Source organism: Ovis aries, chromosome 4 (assembly GCF_016772045.2).
Source record: "Ovis aries strain OAR_USU_Benz2616 breed Rambouillet chromosome 4, ARS-UI_Ramb_v3.0, whole genome shotgun sequence".
Lineage (NCBI taxonomy): Eukaryota > Metazoa > Chordata > Mammalia > Artiodactyla > Bovidae > Ovis > Ovis aries.
In genome coordinates, this window is record NC_056057.1 from 50,978,231 (window position 1) to 50,991,569 (window position 13,339).

Genomic DNA, 13,339 nt, shown 5'->3' on the forward strand with positions numbered 1-13,339 from the left:
ATGTCCATTTTCTCTTGTTCTGTCTTCTGCGAACATGGGAAAAAACAAGTCCAATATTCCTCTCATAAAACGTTTCCACTTACTTGAAGATAGAAAGCAAGTTACTCCTCAATCTTCCAATCTTACTTCCAGATCCTTTCATTCTTTCCCATAACATTTTCTTTCTCCCTCTTTAATAACTTATGGTTCCCTTTAGAGACCTTCCCAATTTCTCTATACACTAAATAAATGGAAACTGACAATGAGGAAGAACTATTTAAATAAGCAGATGATGCCTCTTTCATTAACCTGACCCTCTACTGAAATAAATGTCATAAAATGACATTACAATACATTCTGTATTGTAATCAATTGGTCGGAACTAGTACACCATTTCAGAGAAGGCAATGGCACCCCACTCCAGTGTTCTTGCCTGGAGAATCCCAGGGACGGAGGAGCCTGGTGGGCTGCCGTCTGTGGGGTCGCACAGAGTCGGACACGACTGAAGTGACTTAGCAGCAGCAGCAGCAGCAGCAGTGCACCATTTGTGGGTCATTTGTAGATAATTTCAACAAAAGCTGTACTTTAAGGGGTACTTCTTATGTGTCAGGCGCTGGATACTTTGCTACTGAATCCTGGCGACAACTCTAGGAGGCTGGTATTATCATCCCCCCTTTTCACTGTAACGGCAGGGACTAGACTGTCAGAAGCCTTGATGATGATCCTCGAGCCAGTGCCTCTCCACAGTGCAGTCACATAGGGACGCAAGGCACAGCCCAGGGATGGCGGCGGCTGCAGGCTGCCCTTCCTCCAACCAGACTCTGAGATGAGAATTTACATGTGCAGATTTCACTGGTGAGTGCTGCTGGACTCCACACAAACGGGAGCGTGAACAAAGCAGGTGAGGCAGTGGGAGAAGCTGGGCTGCAGTGCAGTCACAACAGAAGCCCCAGCTGACCCTGCAGGCCCCACAGAGCTGTCCTGAAGTGGGGCAAGGGCCTCTGTGTCCCCAGGTTGACCAGCCACTGAACGTATGCTGCTGCTCCAGGGGCGATGGGCAGGATCCTGAGCGAGGCAGCTCTCCTTAGCTGACAGCTCAGGGCAGTCACCACGGAGGGACCCCTGTGAGCTTCCAGCTGTTAAGATTCCCAGACGCTGGGGAAAGAGGACCTTAAGCCTGAAAGGGGCGAGGTGTCTGGCTGACAGCACGGCTCCACTAGAGTGACTATTTTCGGATCTCTAACTCAATATGGTTCTGCGTCATTGCTTATTGATAAGTTATAAAAAATCACGTAGCGTTCAAGTCAAAGAGATTAGAAAAATAAATACGATGGAGGCAGGAAAGGAACTCCAAATACTGCTTTGGTTTCTTTGTAGGAAATGCAAAATTCCCTTGTTTTTCTGTCACTTTCTTCAGCTCTTTCTCTCTTTTTCTGCCTCTGCCCCTTTGCTGTGTCACATTCTCTGTGTGACACACATACACTAATATGATGACTGGAACCAAAACTGGAAATTTTGATAGCAAAGAAGGGAAACAGAAGAGGAGAGAGAATAATCTGAAATACTGGTAACAGATAATTATTATCCAAGCAGATACTGCCGTTTTAAATAGTTCGGTCAATGATAATACGTGTGTCCCTCTGAAGGAAAGATGTTACAAAGGATGAATAAACTCTATTAGTGGTTCTGCATCCTCAGTAATGTTTCTATTCTTAATCTTTCCTCATAGAATTTATTGTCTAAACTATATTAAAAAGACACAATTGCCTCAGGACGGTTCTTGCCGACAGAAAATTACAAATACTTATACTATCGGGGATTGAAGTGGAAGTTCTGTCTCATTTCTCACTTTATAATGAGAACAATGAAACATGTTTCTAAAGTTTAAAATCAAAATTATGTATTATGTATTGTTCTCTATTTACCCATTATGGAGAAGCTTTAAAAAAGCTAGAAAGCCAACAACTAGCTGGAATGGCTGACTAGGACATGAATTTGAAATAGATCCCCAGGGGATAACTAATCCAGCTTATATTGTGGGGAAATGTGAAGAGTATTAATTCATATTATGCTGCCTTGCTATTCTATTAACGAATGCAAAAAGAAATTCTTGCGGCAACGTTCTCATTTTAACATGAGCAGCAAGATATTAGTATAGAAGCCAGAGTTCAAAAAGTTAATAATAAACCTGAGTCAAGAATGATTCTGAAAGGATTCAGATGACAAAAGGCAGTGGAGAGTGAAAATTCAAATGTAGCAGGACATTATCTGATTAGAAATCCACTGTTATTGTCCTCCACCAAAATGGCCCACAAACTGCTGATGTCTGTGACCTCTACAGTGGGACTGAATTTGGATCCAAAAGCTGGTGGCTCAGCATTTCCTGTCCCCTCTCTTTTCAAAATCCCACACTACAAAAGGGCATAGGGTAACACACTTTACTGCTAAATATGATTTGAGCCTTTTGGAAGACTGCCGATTCAGAAGTGTCACCGTGGCAACTCACTGATAGCTTTCACTTTCTAAGAGTTTTCTCTAAACAACCTTCCTCCAGCAAAATTCTGTGCTCTACCCACAGGGCAGAAGAAGGGAAGTCTTGAATATTATTTTAAATTCTAAATGTATTTAAGTGGCACCTCCAAAGCTAATTATCAGTGCTATCCATTGTGCTTTGTTGGGATAACGGTACTTGGAACACTCCTTCTGGAATCAGAGCAGGAAGCAGCCACTCAATGCTGCTGTCCACAGTCAGACTGTTCAGAAGACCCTACCACCAAGCCAAACAACAGCAGTGAAAGCCAACCTGTCCCCTCCCAGACATCACACCATCCTGTGTTTACTGTCTGCAGAAGTCTCTCCATCTCTCCATCTCTGTTCACATCATCATTTGGTCCAATGTGGCCACGCTATGCAGAGAGCAACACGCCAAGACACTGTCTTCCCAGGGCTCTCGCTTGTTACCAAATGAAGGGTGCGTGCGTGCTAAGTTGCTTCAGTCACCTCCAACTCTTTGCAACCTTATGGACTGTAGCCTGCCAGACTCCTCATCTGTGGGATTCTCCAGGAAGAGTAGTGGAGTGAGTAGCCATGTCCTCCTCCAGGAGATCTTTGTGACCCAGGGACTGAACCCAGGTCTCCTGCATTGCAGGCAGATTCTTTATCATCTGAGCTATCAGGGAAGCTCAGTGAAGGGTGATTTGCCTGCTTTTCCATCCACAACCAATTGTCTCCACTTCTAGATCCACAAACACAAACTGTCAAGGGTCTCCTGTTTTGGAGATACCATATTTGTCTGTATCACAAAGACTATGAGTGAGACAGAAGGCAGAAAGAGACCAAAATGGGGAGACATATTTCCTCTGTCCTGCACACAAGCAGGTGGAAACTCCTTTCGCAACTGGCAGCTCTCGGGATGACTGAATCATGTTGTGTATCCGGACCCTGAAACAGCCCACTGGTTTCACAGCAATGACTGCCTGTTCTGTGAATTTCAGAGAACAATTCATTGTCCTTGAGACCACCTACAACTTGCATGCATGTGATGTCATTCTAAGTTACACCAACTCAGCATTTCCATGAATCCATTTTCTATACATGAAATTCACCAAGTCTTACAATGTATTTGACCCAATCAGAAATAGCCTCTGCTTAAAATGTTGATTTTAAAATAAATGAAGAGTGTCTTTTTTTTTAATGTATGGAATTTGCCCTTTTATTTTAAAAAGGGAAATAAAGCTGGAAAAAAGTCAAAAGTTTCAGGAAACTGGGTTGTATGGCCGGTGCTTGCCTTATTAGTGAATGTGCCTAGTATGTTGGTATTGAAAGCATCCATTGGAAAAAACTAGCTTGATAATGGATTGAAATGACAGGTCTTTTTACACTGGAATTTAAACATAGGTGGTTTCGATTCTCTTCCAGTCCTTCCTTTTAGCAGTGGAACCACAATGCTGCTGCTGCTGCTGCTGCTGTTGCTTCAGTCGTGTCCGACTCTGTGCAACCCCATAGACAGCCCACCAGGCTCCCCCGTCCCTGGGATTCTCTAGGCAAGAACACTGGAGTGGGCTGCCATTTCCTTCTCTAGGAACCACAATAGAGAATGCTGAAAACAAATTCCATGCTAAAAAAATTTTTAGGTGCAAAGATAAAAAAACAATAAAACCTTAATCAGAGCCCAAAGCAGTAAGGCAAAATCTGTTTGCTGAGCAGACAGTGATTAACCAAAGCATATGCCATCAGTGTGAACTGATTTACTTAATTCAATTTCCTATTTTAAGACACATAGATAACATCACGGTTCAATAAAGATTTGGAATAAGAAGGAAAAAGCTCAAGTGGAAAGGACAGAATGCGTTTCAACTGGCCGGGGCTCTGGCTCCAGCTGTTAGCATTATGTACTTAATTCTGCTTCAAATTAATTCTCTTTTGTATAAAACTGAAAGTGACAGATTAACTGATCTTGAAAGTTTCTGGAAGGATGCTAGAGAAGTGAACTAGAAAGAGTAAAAAAAGGAGCGTTTTGTAATTTTCCAACAGATCTTAAGAAAAAAAATCACTAAGTTCATTACGACCATGGTAATCAAATAAAATTCACTCAAAATAGTACTATTGTAAGTGTTATCTGAATTTAAAATTTTTACCCATGACATTCCCTCAAAGAAGGCTCTGCGTAATGATTTTCAGAAGTCTGACTTGGGTAGGCTTGACCTCAAACAGTGCGGCCTCTGTTGTAACAGTCTTCCTTAATGACATTCGGGGTTGATTCTGGGAAAACCCAAGGAAGGGACCCTGGCACCACCCCACAGAAGAATGCAAAAAAGATGCTGCTTAGTCTCCCATATGTGACGCCCAGATCCTGGACAGAGCAATGAAAGGGAGGAATTGACAAGAAAACTCGATTTATACAGGAAAAAAACAAAACTATGCTTATGCTTTGGAAAGCAAAGTACTTTTTAAAAATAACTTCTATAGCCACTGTGAATTAAAATGGAGACCGGCACTTACAATTCTACATTTTAGGGTTTCATGGAATTTTAAAATACTAGATGGAATTTTCTTTCATCAAACTCAAAAGGTCACAACAATGGTCATGAGGTAAAATCTCAATTTATTATGCCAAGGAAACAGGACCAACAAGAATAGATACAGATGGCATTCTAACACGTATACTATCATGTAAGAATTAAAGATCTTAAAATTAAAAAAATAAAAACTAAAAAAAAAAATGAAATGACAGGTAATGGCAAAATAAAATGGAAATTGAGAAGGTGGTGAATTGTGCTTTAAGTGTACAAATAAATGATAGTAGCTGCTGAAGTACAATATCAAATTTATATTTTAAAAAAAGATTTTTAACTATTGCCTGTAACTCCCAAATCAATGTTGCTAGTCCTCAGCCCTCCCCTAACCACCACACTTACAGGTCCAACTAGCTGGTAGACATTTTGAACTACTGTCCCAAATATACCTCAAAGTCCTCTCCTCCCCACCACCAAGTACACTTCCCTTCTAATTCTCTTGATGACATCATCATGCTTTCCGTCACTCAAGTCAGAAACCTGACAATCCCAAGTCCTAATGTTTTCTCACTTCCAATGTTCAAACTATCACAAAATTCAGAATATTCTAGTTGTTCAAAATTTCCTTCTCTATTCCTCACTCAGTTCAGTTCAGTTGCTCAGTCCTGTTTGGCTCCATGTGACCCAATGGACTGCAGCACACCAGGCCTCCCTGTCCATCACCAACTCCTGGAGCTTGCTCAAAATCATGTCCATTGAGTCGGTGATGCCATCCAACCATCTCATCCTCTGTCGTCCCCTTCTCCTCCCACCTTCAATCTTTTCAGACGTCATGGTCTTTTCTAATGAGTCAGTTCTGAGAATCAGATGGCAAAAGTATTAGAGCTTCAGTTTCAGCATCAGTCCTTCCAATGAATATTCAAGGTGGATTTCCTTTAGGACTGACTGGTTTGATCTTGCAGTGCAAGGGACTCTCAAGAGTCTTCTCTAACACCACAGTTCAAAAGTATCAATTCTTTGGCACTCTCTGCTTCTACCCTAATTATAGTCCTCCCATCTCTTCCCCAGATCATTACAAATCTTCCTCCTTCAGTCTTGCTCACTGTAACTCTTCCTCTAACTTTCTTCAGGTTAACACATCTAAAAACCCAATGACTGCCACCTTAAAATCCCTCAGCAGAAAAGGGAACCCTCTTACACTTTTGGTTGGAATGTAAACTGGTGCAGCCACAATGGAGAACAGTATGGAGGTTCCTTAAAAACTACAATACAGTTACCATATGATCTTACAATTCCACTCCTGGCATATATCCTGAGAAGACTGTAGTTCAAAAAGATACATGATACGTGAACCACAGCATTCATAGCAGCACTATTCACAACAGCCAAGACATGGAAACAACTTAAATGTACATCAACAGAATGGATAAAGATGTGGCGTGTGTACACACACAATACAATATTACTCAGCCATAAAAAAAGAATGAAATAATGCCATCTGCAGCAACATAGAAGTTATCATACTAAATGAAGTCAGATAGAAGACAAATATTACATGATATCACTTATTTATGGAATCTGAAGAAAATGATACAAATGAGTTTATTTACAAAACAGAAATAGAATCACACATGTAGAAAACAATCTAATGGTTATCAAAGGAGAATGGGGCTAGGGGAGTGAAGAATGAGGAGGTTGGGATAATAAAGTCCTACTGTATAGCACAGGGAGCTATATTCAATACCTTATAATAAACTATAATGGAAAAGAATCTTAAAAAGAATGTATCACGTTTCTGTACACCAGAAACGTAAGACAACACTGTAAATCAACCATACTTCAATTTAAAAAAAACTTTCCATGCTTACACACACACACACACACACACACACACACACACACACATCCTATACCTATGGGTCAATAATCCTGAATGACTTATTACTTCCATATGTGAGTTTTACACAACTATCTCACCACTACTGCCTGCAATGGCCTCCTCCACCCCACCCTGCTCTTCACCAGTCTAACTCCTATTCATCTTTTAAGGGCCATCTCAGGGGTTACCTCCTCCAGGAAGCCCGCTTTTATACACACAATCTTCTGGCTCTAGGCTGCATATGATGCCTTTTTCACTCCTTAGTGCATTCTCAATATACGTAACATCATATTGGAGTGGGTCATATTTATTTATGTGACTGTCCTGCATTTGACAGATATTCCTTGAAGGGAAGGACTTGACTTCTTAAGATCCTAGCAAAGTATACTGAATTGAAATAAAAATGAATCACACTATGGAAGAGAACAGATTGGAAGGTCTGACAGTAATCTGGAGGATTATAAGTATTTGGAAATAGTGACTGCTTTTCTTACTTATGCAAATAATACTTCATGGTTTACAAAGTGCTTTCACATAAGTTATATTGTTTGATTCTTAAAATAATCCTAGAAGGCAGGGTAAAGCAGAAATGAAGGCTGAGAGAGACCTTAGATGCATAAGAAATTTCTGAGAAGAGAAATGTTACTGATGTTTTTAAGAGGTGTGTGTGTGTGTGCATGTGTGTGTTTGTGTTTAAATAAGTCTTCATAGATCGTCATTTCACAAATCTACACTTCAGATAAATTCCTATTTGGTCAAAATAGCCAACTGATATCCTTCATGACTACTAAAAAAATCTCCTGAAAAAGAAATACTCTCAGTTCTTTACAGAGAATTTTCCATAATGTAGTCCCCTATTCACTCTCCCAAAAAGCAGATCTTGAAGACAAAACAGCTCAATGAGATTTCTAAAGACAAAGAGAAAACGGTTTCATTCTCACCTTCAAAGATCCACCAGGCCAGGAACCTCCCCCAAATTTCCTTGCCCCCGGAAGCTGTTCTTTTCCCAGGATGCCAACTCCTGAGAACAGATTTGGTTACAGTCTTCGGCACACAAGTGTGGAGTATCACAAAGATTCCTGAAAACAAAACAAACACAGAGCAGTGTAAATTGTTTTGGGTTAGCTAATTCTATTAAGCTTTCATTCAACTATCCTACTAAAATTGACAAAGGGAACTTAATACGTATTAAATCCCATGATGAATTCTAACCAAGCATTACAGTAGTTAAGGACATCAATGTCTAAGAAACTTTAAGCAATTTCATGGCAACAGGTAATGAAAAAAGGTAACACAATTCCAATTACATTTTGGTATACGATAGAAGTCTGAATGAGCCCTCAATAGCAGGAAACAACTGCTCACACAAATCAAAGAGAGAAAAAAGGCACTTGATTTGATTTTACTCTAATACTTCATGGGAATACAGAGGGCTGTACAATCTCATCAACACACAGGTAGAAGCTGGGGGAAATCTAATAAACTGCAAAGAACAAACAATGAAGAACGAAGCATTTGATCAAGGTTGATGATCTCAGTGAGGAACCCAGACATGCAATTACATTTTGGAGGTGGCTTTGAAGGTGGTGAGAAAAGCAGGTATCTGGGAAGGAAGGTTTCAGAACACACCATTGCAAGAAAACAAGCATAAGGTTAAGGTAGAACACCATAGAATGAAACTTTAATTAAAAGAAGCCAACTAACAGAAGTGTTCAAATAATGTGTTTATTTAATAACTCATGAGAAAGTGTGGAAAAAAAAACACTGCAAAAAATGTTTAGAAAACCTCTTTTAAATTAGAATTTGGGGACAGTGTACAGGGAGAAAAGAGAAGCTGGGAGTCTAGACCCGCCTTTGCTGTTAATAGTCTGACCTTGGGCTTGCTAAGTGCCTATCAACCTTGCAGGCACATTTGAACCAGTGGGAAAGGTTTTACAAAATATCAGTGGCTAGGGCCCATGTGGCCAAATAAATGCCTGACCAATTACCAATATACCAGATCAAGTGGGACAGAACCCAAGCACAGGCATTTTTTTGAAGGAGAGAAAGTCAGAGGAGACATTCTTCAATGATTCATCCAGTGCTGAGTCCCATCTTCTCTACACAATTTGCATCTGATCTCTAAAACAAATACAGTTTAATAATATCCAAAACTTCCAAACTCTATAAAATTAAATAGTTCTTCCTTTTAAATCATAGTTTTCTCTGTATATATGCCCAGGAGTGGGATTGCTGGATCATATGATAGCTCTATTTTTCATTTTTTGAGGAAACTCCATACTGTTCTCTACAGAGGCTCCACCAATCTGCATTCCCACCAACAGTGTAGGAAGGTTTCCTTTGCTCCAGACCCTCTCCAGCATTTATTATTTGTAGACTTTTAAATGATGGCCATACTGACCAGTTGAGAGGATACCTCACTGTACTTTTGATTCACATTTCTCTAATAATTAGCGATGTCGAGAATTTTTTCATGTGCCTATTAAGAGCCAAAACAAACAACCTGAAAGTCCATCAACAAATGAAGAGATAAAGAAGATGTGGCACCTTTATATTATGGAATAGACTCGGCCATAAAAAGGAATGAAATAACGTCATCTGCAGCAACATGGATGGACCTAGAGATCATACTAAGTGAAGAACACCAAAGACAAACGTCATATGATATTGCTTATATGTGGAGTCTAAAAAATGATACAAGTGAACTTAGTCACAAAACAGAAACTGATTCACAGATACAGAAAACAAACTTATGGTTACCAAATGGAAAAGTAGGGGGACAAATTAGGAGGTTGAGACTAATATATACATGCTGCTGCTGCTGCTAAGTCGCTTCAGTCATGTTGGACTCTGTGCGACCCCATAGACGGCAGCCCACCAGGCTCCCCTGTCCCTGGGATTCTCCAGGCAAGAACACCGGAGTGGGTTGCCATTTCCTTCTCCAATGCATGAAAGTGAAAAGTGAAAGTGAAGTTGCTCAGTCATGTCTGACTCTTCGCGACCCCATGGACTGCAGCCCACCAGGCTCCTCTGTCCATGGGATTCCCCAGGCGAGAGTACTGGAGTGGGGCGCCATCGCCTTCTCCGATATACATGCTACTATATATAAAATAGATAACCAACAAAGACCTACTGTGTAACACAGGGAACAGTACTCAATATTTTGTAATAATCTATAAGGAAAAAGAATCTGAAAAAGAATAGACTTTATGTCTATTAAAAATAAATAAATAGTTCCCTAATTTTCAAGAAGAGGAAACTAGGGCTCTGAGAGGTACACAGACTTATATGAGGTCCAAGCAAAGCAGTGAGACCAGGATGGACTCAAGTCTTCGAAGGAGGATAAAAGCAGATCATGAGCTGGGGCCGGACATAATCCTGTTTCGGGCTGGGCTGGGTGGGACAGAACCACATGGATTCACACCATTAACAGGGCCTGATGCTACTGACTTTCTGGGCAGAGGCAAACATAACCTCAGAATTCCCACCCCTTAAGGAGTAATGAAGATAAAAATAATCCTAAGAGCTAAATTTCTGAGTACTCTGTAAGAGCCCGACACTGTGCTAAGTGCTTTAATCCTCACAAGAACACTCTGTCCTAAGGACTATTATTATCCCTGATTTATAAATGAGGAAACTGAAGTTGAGAGTACTTTGTCTTGATCCAAAATGGTGGAAGTGGAATTTTAACAAAGCTGTTTTTTTTCCCAACCATGTATTGCCTGGAGGGAATGCAATAAACAGGCAGTTGGAGGCAAGGCTACTCTGCCCTGTATCTGCCCAGCTCCCCGCCCCCCTTTTTTTTTTGGCACAAAGCACTCTCACGGTGGAAAAAGGAAACAGAAGCACCCAGGAGTCTTCTCAGTGCTTTCAGATTTTCTCCAATTAAATAACTAACTGTTGTTGTTTGGGAAAAGATGAACATTGTATGGAATACTTTTTCTTCTCCCTTCATAACACATACACACACACTTCCAAATTAGCAGAATTTGAATAGTGAGATTTAAAACTACTACTTTGGAGACTTCAGCTCAGACAAGTGTCAGAAGAGTCACCACTGAAATCTGTCCTAAATGATTCAGTCCATCATGACACATGAATTTTAAAGCTTAACTGAAATCTCTGGAAGGCCATTTACAATTCCTTAGGGAAAAAATGTCTGAAATACTCTTACACTTATCTTCAAAATCTTAGAGAAGTATCTTTGTTGCAGTTTGTTGGTCCGGTACATTTACGTTATGTAAATGATTTCCTTTCTTTAAATAGCTACTGACTATAATAAAATCTAAGTTATAAATATTCCACATATGAAATATATTTTATTTAAGAGGCTAATGCAAAGCATTACTGCTTCTGACACCTTAGGCAGCTCATAATTATACTGTGGCAGAAATCATCTTCACAGCTCATTTTAAAAATAATGTGAAAAGATGGTTTTCATTAAGACACTTCTGGGAAGAAATGAAAGAGTGGCAGTAAAAATGAAAACATAATTTTGAGAATTGGAAGGGGTCTGGAAGGTGTATCCAAGCATCCATCTGCCTACCACCTATTCCATTTTCAGGGTACTCTGTACAGAGCTGAATCTCTCTTCTTGTAGCTTTCACTCCTTGATCCCAGATCTGGCTCTTGGATATAGATCCAGATTCACATCCTAGTGTAAACCTCCCCAACCACAGCCCACTGTTAAGAAAAGCGGAGATCAATTGCTATTTTAGTAGAGGTGGCCACTGATAGGACTGGGGGGAAGCACCTGACTCCAGAGGCTGGAAGATGACCCATGAGGTTGCTTTGTGCCAAAGCCTCTCCCCTAGTGTGTGCTAAGTCACTGCAGTCGTGTCCGACTCTTTGCAACCCAATGGACTGTAGCCTACCAGGCTCCTCTGTCTATGGAATTCTCCAGGCAAGAATACTGGGGTGGGTTGCCAAGACTTCCTCTAGGGGATCTTCCCCACCCAGGGATTGAACCTGCATCTCTTAGGTTTCCTGCATTGGCAGGCAGGTTCTTTATCACTAGCGCCACCTGGGAGAAGAAAAGGATAATCAGCCAAGTCAACCAAATCAGCTCTCTCTGGGACCTGGATGAAACACTAGGAGTCAGATGAGAACCTACTGAATATGCAGAGGTAAACAGCAAGAGCAGAGAGATGACGAGAGAGAAGACTCATTCCCTGAAGTAGCACCCAACCCTAATAACTCCCACTTTTCAGATCCAGATGGGCATCAGTCCGTCCTCCTAAGGGTATTCTGGGTGAGCGTCTGTTCTCTACAGCTCCAGATGCCCAATGCATATCAACTAAGTTATGCCACCTCAATTACCAGCTGTTCTTATAGCTACAAATCAGGTTGACAGCGGCTCCATTATTTTTTGTAGGTATTTTTGCTAGAACCAAGAGGAAGTTTTATTTTCACCCCTTTAATATTTCACTTTTTGAGAATGGAGTTTATCATTACAACTTGCCAAAAACATTTGACATCTCAATTCTGCCCTTTCAAAATATGTACTATGCCTTTCATCTCCGTGTCATCTACAGATTAGACAAGCATGCTGTGTAGAATGCTGTTCATGGAAATGATACAACACAGAACGGGACACTATTTCACAGAGCCAATAGTGGTATAAGATAGAGTGAAAACCAAACTGTCAATAAATTAAAATGAATTAATTTTAGCCTCTAGGTCATTCTTTAATTTTAATCATTAGCAGTTCTCCAAATTGACTGCAAATCATCCAGAAGATATAAATAGCTACATAAACCGACATGACCAAGCAGTTGATTTTGCTAGATAAAGGTTTTAACATTTATTTGGTAGAGACTGCAAAACCCAGAAGAATTAGGCTTCAGCATCATTAGGGAAAATTAGGCCATAGTTGAGATAATTGGCAACATGAACTTTATGGTTAGAGTAATTACCTGTGCAGCAGACCAAGGAGTTATATTTGAGAAACATATTGCAAAAACAGTCAAGCTCGCCTCATCCTTCCCTGAAGCAATCATGAAAATTAGTAGAATCTATCATTGTAGGTCATCTGGTATACCCCTGACAGTGAAATTGTTCTCCAAAGATCTCAGCTACTTTTTCTAACTTTGCTTTCAGTAAGTCACATGGGATTTCTCCTTACAGTAAAATAAACAAACAAACAAAAACCCACATAAAAGGGCTTTTTAAGTTCCTGTGTCTGCTTTCCTTAGTTTTTCTGTCTCCACCTTGACTGTCAGGCTGTCAAGCTGTAATTTCTCACAGTGGTGGATGTGCCTGCCCAGAGCAACTGAGCCCATCCTCTGGGCTCTAACTGGATACTTCTGGTCTTCCTAGGGTTGAACTCATATAAAAGAAGACTTGGGAGAGGGGCTGATGGGTGGGTCTTAAAGAACATATATAAGTGCATCTCTTCAAGAGATGGGATACCAGACCCCCTGACCTGCCTCCTGAGAAATCTGTATGCAGGTCAGGAAGCAACAGT

General features: G+C 40.5%; 1 protein-coding gene across 25 annotated transcripts in view; it reads right to left on the reverse strand.

Annotated features, from left to right (window-relative positions):
• Positions 1 to 13,339, reverse strand: part of NRCAM (neuronal cell adhesion molecule) — a 311,070-nt gene that overhangs the window by 235,810 nt on the left and 61,921 nt on the right. For all 25 annotated transcript variants that reach the window (XM_060414691.1, XM_060414682.1, XM_060414706.1 and 22 more), the window contains exon 2: positions 7,815 to 7,952. The gene's annotated coding sequence lies outside the window, so the exon portion shown is untranslated. The remainder of the gene's footprint in view (positions 1 to 7,814; positions 7,953 to 13,339) is intronic.